Raw genomic sequence first — 6,000 nt, 5'->3', positions numbered from 1 at the left:
CTGTTCGTTCTATGTCCCTCTCTTTCAATATAAATAAACATTTAAAAAATAATGAACATAAAATACTCAGGGGTGTGTGTGTGTGTGTGTGTGTGTGTGTGTGTGTGTTGTTTTCTTTTGTTGTGTGGTGGTTTTGTTGTTTTTAAGGAAGGGAGACAGAGAGCAACATTTTGGGGATTCATCCCCTTCTTACCACCATCCCCATTATACTTGCCTCTTACCCTTTCACTAGCCACCCCAAAAGCCTGCATATCTATTCCTTTCTATTTCCCCATCTTGATCCTCTTTGAATTATTCAAATCTTCCTGCTGTCTCAGACCCCCTGGTCTTCAGACACAGTTAACTTTGCCTAAAACCTCCGTCCTCATTCCTAATCTTGGATGCCTTTTTAACTGGCTATTCCTACCACTTAAAGTCCATAATTATCTAAACACTTCTATTTTCCCATCATTAAATACACCAAGCACCCAGTACTGTGTGGTTCTTTCTGTCACAATGTGTTTTTCCTCTGGGTGCCTCCCACCTATATTATATAACTCTATAAGAGAAGGAACCAGCCATATCTTGCCAATCACTATTCCCCAGATATCTAGCATATCTCTGTTTGATATATGCTATGTTTGATATATCTCATATACCTCTGTTAAGTAATTATATCCACATTTCCTGGAGGAAATGCACAGTGTTAAAAAGGTTAGAGGGGAAAAGAATGTGTGAGCAACTTTTCTCAAGAACATGATACATTTTAAGAAATTTCACTCCGAATTAAAGTATCTTTATGCATTTGAAAAAAATGAGAAACACCTTTGAAAGCCAGAATGGCAATGACCATTTTAACAGGCAACTTTTTCAGAAGTTGTTTACCTGCCCGACTGGAGAAGACTGAGAAGTGGCATCACATCTTTGAGAAGATGTGATTAAGATACACTTTCTGATTTGAATCTTAGCCTAGAAATTACCACTGTGCCAGATATGATTATGACCACGACTTGCATACTGGTTAAAATTGAATCAGGTTACAGCTTAAAAAAAAAAAAAAAAAAAAGAGAGAGACCTAATGGGAACATCTAGACATCCCTGGATTGAAGTTGACCATGGTGTGAGTGAAATAAATATGTTCCATCTGATTTCTCTATGCTGGTTATTTTAAATCTTTTTTTTTTTAAATGTTTATTTATTTATTTTGAGAGAGACAGACAGCGTGCAAGCAGGGAAGTGGCAGAGAGAGAGGGAGAGAGAGAGTCCCAAGCAGGCTCCAAGCTGTCAATGCAGATCCCAACATGGGTCTTGATCTGAGGAACTGCAAGATCATGACCTGAGCCAAAATCAAAAGTGGGATGCTTAACCAACTGAGCCACCTGTGTCCCCTATGCTGGTTATTTTAAATCTTTGTGAAAGGAGTGATACTCTGGGAGTTCTTTGTCATGGAACTGTGGGAGAGTCAGTAGGCAGAGATCAAGGCCTTCTATTCATGAGTCCAATGAAAACATGGAATGCAAATGCCATTTCCAATTTACTTCTAATAATTTGGCTCCAGCCCACTACACTGAATCATTTTTTTAAATATCTGTGACACAGGTTGAAACTAAACCCCAGTATATCCTTCTGTTGACATCTCTTCCTGCCCTTCTCGAAAAGTTAAAATATAAACTGGTGCCTTCATCTCCAATGAAACACCAAAGCGATGTACGATTCTTTGTCAGTGTTGGATCTGATTACAATAGAGTGAAGGTTATTTTTCCACCTGTGACACTGTCATTATAATCGTCTGACTTACATTTATAGTCAAGTGGGAGTGTTTCTCTGATGACTTAGAGCCTTTAAACCCGAGGATAACAAAATGCTGGCTGTGAAGTACATATAAATCCTAAACAGAGAGAAAAAATCAAATCATCTGTTACACTATTTGTTTTCATCCAATAAAAGATGGAGAAAAATAGAAAAAAAAAATGAGCCTGGAGTATGCCAAGCAATTTAAGGAAAGATGTCAACAGGCAGGATACTAAACATCTCTCTGCATCCCGGTAATTGACATGGCAGGAGCATAGCTCAAGCATTACAAAACAAGATGACTCAGTGAAGGATGAGTTTCTTTGGTAAGAGCTATAATACTGGTCCTGTTCATCCTCTTTGCCAATAACATCTATAGCCTTGAAGCAAGTGTTCCAATATCGTAGCATTCTCAATTGCCCTTTGTATTTCTTAAGCCATCTATGGACTGATAGCCCCTGTCCATGTGGCTGAGAATTTATCACTTCTCTTCTTTAGTTATGTTCCCAAATTATTTTTTAGTCAATGAGAATGTCCAGTATTTCTTAGATTGGCAACTATTTTTATAGCAGTTTTTTCAATAGCTTCATTTCAAGAGGTTTAACAAAATCAACTACCCTTGACGACCGTAGTCAAAATTTACCGTAATTCCCAGATGGATGGTCACAGACAGTCATATTGGAGAACTCACATTGAAATAATCTAATTTGCACACTGAAGCATCCATCCATGTTTTCTCTGGTGATGAAATACTGAATAATAGGTTCACTGTAGTTGTCAGGTTTTTTTTTTTTTTCTGTGTGGTTATATATTATTCTCTTCAAAATCTAAACTTCACATTTAATTTACAGGCTTAGCAGAGTTAATATTTAGACTTTACATGAAGATTATTTCCTTTGCATTGTAACAATAATCTCTGAAGTTATGTAGCATATCATATTTACTTTACTGTCATAAGAAATACCTAATGTCAAATATCACACTGGACCGATTATATACATTTTTTTACATACAATTTTCTTTGAGAGCATTATCAGGTGAAAAGTGTCCAATGTTTTACAGTTAAATTGTTTCATTTATTACTTTTAAGTTTCTTCACTCAACTGCCCGTAATTTTAGAATATTTCAAAATATTCTCTTTTTTTATATTGTTAAATTGTAAAAAGAAGTCACCCATTTCATGAATTCTATGACATTCATCACAGTATTTCTTCTTTTTGTTTCATGTATATTTGGCTCTAAATGTGACATTTTATACTACTTTTTACTGAACGTAATATAATGAGCTCTTATTTGTGGCATTTAAGTGGAAGTATGTTTAAAGTTTTTGATCCAAAGAAAAAAACAAATCTCCTAAATGTAAACCAAACTGGGACCTTCCAGAAAAAGACACACTGTAAAATTTTTTTTAATGAAGTGGATGATGATGATTCCTGCATCGAGAAGATTATGAGCTCTTTTCAAGTTGCCTGAGGACTTTATGCGCATTGACCTGCATCTCTTACAAAGTCCACCTTTTGTGATCTAGGGGTGAGATTTTTACATTGCTGGTCAGGAATATCCCTGATAACTAGGGTAACCACATAATCTAATATTGAGGGTAATTGTTAGTGACTTTACTGGACAAAGACGTAAACCAGCACTGTCCTGGTCAAACAGGGACATACTGAAGTAAGGTATAAGAAGAAGAATTTTAGTAATGGACTCTCAAATTGGTATCAATTGAGGTAGTTTTTGATATATAACAAGGTCAGCAAACTATAACTCACTGGTCATGTCCAGCCTACTGTTTGCTTCTGTATGTCTGCTCGGCTAATTAACAATGGTATTTACGCATTTAAATAACTGAAAAAAGTCTGGGATGCCTGGCTCAGTTGGCTGAGCATTCAACTTTGACTCAGGTCATGATCTCCCTGTTTGTGGGTTTGAGTGCCATGTCGGGCTCTGGGCTCACAGCCCAGAGCCTGGAGCCTGCTTTCCATTCTGTGTCTCCCTCTCTCTGCTCCTCCCCCATTCATGCTCTCTCTGTCTCTCAAAAATAAATAAACATGAAAAAAATTTTAATAAATAAATACTTGAAAAAATCCGGAAATGTGTTTTCTTTTTCATCATATAAATACCTACACAATATCTTTGATTTTGCTTCTTGAATTGCAAAACCTAAAATAGTTGCCATCTAGCCCTCTACAGAAAAAGTTTGCCAACCTTTGTATATGCTTATATCTTTTAGTCTAATCATTTATATTGTTTAATACGTTGCTTCTTATCCAAATCTGTTTTGATGTTTCTCCCAACTGAATAAAATATAGACTCCCGTAAAGAAAAAAGACAAAAAGATCCCTCTGAACTCCAGAGAATGCAATTGTCCCCACAAACATGGATAAATATTGATTTACATGGTAAATATTTTATTCTATTAAATTCCTCTTAAACTAAGAATTATCACTGAAAACTATACTGAAAGATAACTTTGATCCTCATTTGGTAATACTCAAATCTGTAAAAATTATCATAGAATACTTGGATCTCTAAAACTCTATAGTCTCTCAGTGAATCATAAACTCCAGCTTAAGAAATACTAATCTAGTATATTCCAGTTGTACTGTAGCTTCTGGACATGTATTCGAATAGTTGTTTCTATCTTAAAGTTGGGTTTAAAACAAAGCAAATGACCTGGCCATCTTATAATCTTATTTCTTTATTTTTTCCAGTTATTATTTTTTTTGCCCTCCTTTCCTTTCCATAAAGGTATTATAAATGGTTTAAATACACAGTCAAATTTTTATAACAATCCATAAAAACTGTAATAAAAATGGTCTGTGTAATATTCTATAAAACACACTTAGAAGAAAACCTGACATTATCTAATCAAGTTACTACTAATTTACCAAGTCTGAGATATTGTAATGTAATTTCAATTAAATTACCAAAATAAAACATCTTGTTTTTATCTTTTCCTTTAGATTGCTTATTCAGGTGTTTCTTTAGTGAACTCTTTTTTTTTAATTTTTTTTAATTAGGCATATTGATTAACATTTTTATTTTTCAAAGCCCATATTAATTTCTAAGATCATATCTGACATTTATTTGTTGACCTCATACATCTTTCTTATGACCTTTCTGGTAATGGATTACTTGAATCATAACTTTTAATGGAAAAAATAAAACTGAACATCACAAGTGAACTATAATTTTTGTTCAGCATCACCTGAGAGGGTTGGGGGAAAATTTTACATTTATGAATGATTAAGCATCTTCTACATCCTCCCACAGGAGTTTCATTAAATAGGCAAAATTATTTCTGTGCAGGTCACACTTATTAAATTCAACCAATGAATAAAATTTCCATTTAGCAGCCGCACAACAGGAAAAAATAAAGTTAGTGTTAAAGGAGAGCATAAATGTTTAGCATTCCACATTTTACATTCATATCTTTTCCTCACTCCCTGCAGCTTGGAAAATTTATATTATCTTTGTTAATCACCTTCCTCCATGCAGTTTATAAACAAGTATTAGAGTAGGGATGAAGATAAGAGAAAGTAAACAAATGGAAGTTCAGTCTCTATTCACTCTACCTTCTAAGAGCTCAAGTAGTGATATTGTAAATTTCCATTAAAATAAAGCCAATTGGGTTGCAAATCCTCTAGTCCTTTGTGAGCAACCTGCCACCCTACCACCTCCAGGGAAAATTAGGTTTACTTTTGAGAGGAGAAAAACACAAAGCAAATAACTTAAAGTATGGCAAAGAGCTTTAAGGTGGGGACACACACACACACACACCCCAAGGTAACGTATAAAAAGAGAAAAGGGAGAAGACAAAAACTAATAAATAAATTTCTTTGTGAAATCAGCCTGTTTATTTAAAAAAAAAAATTTTAACGTTTATTTATTTTTGAGACAGAGAGAGGACAGAGTATGTACGGGGGAGGGTCAGAGAGAGGGAGACACAGAATCGGAAGCAGGCTCCAGGCTCTGAGCTGTCAGCACAGAGCCGGACGCGGGGCTCGAACTCACGGACCGCGAGATCATGACCTGAGCCGAAGTGGCCGCTTAACCGACTGAGTCACCCAGGCGCCCCAGAAATCAGCCTGTTTAAAACCAAAGTAAATCTGAGAATTCTACAATTCTCTGATTGCTTTTGATAAGGCTGACTGTCGGTTGTGATCATTCATATCCTCACACCTAGGCTATTTATCCAGCCAGTGTCCATCAAAACCTCTTGGCCTGATA

This window comes from Panthera uncia, chromosome B1, assembly GCF_023721935.1.
Source record: "Panthera uncia isolate 11264 chromosome B1, Puncia_PCG_1.0, whole genome shotgun sequence".
NCBI lineage: Eukaryota > Metazoa > Chordata > Mammalia > Carnivora > Felidae > Panthera > Panthera uncia.
Note: the sequence above shows the minus strand (reverse complement) of the source record.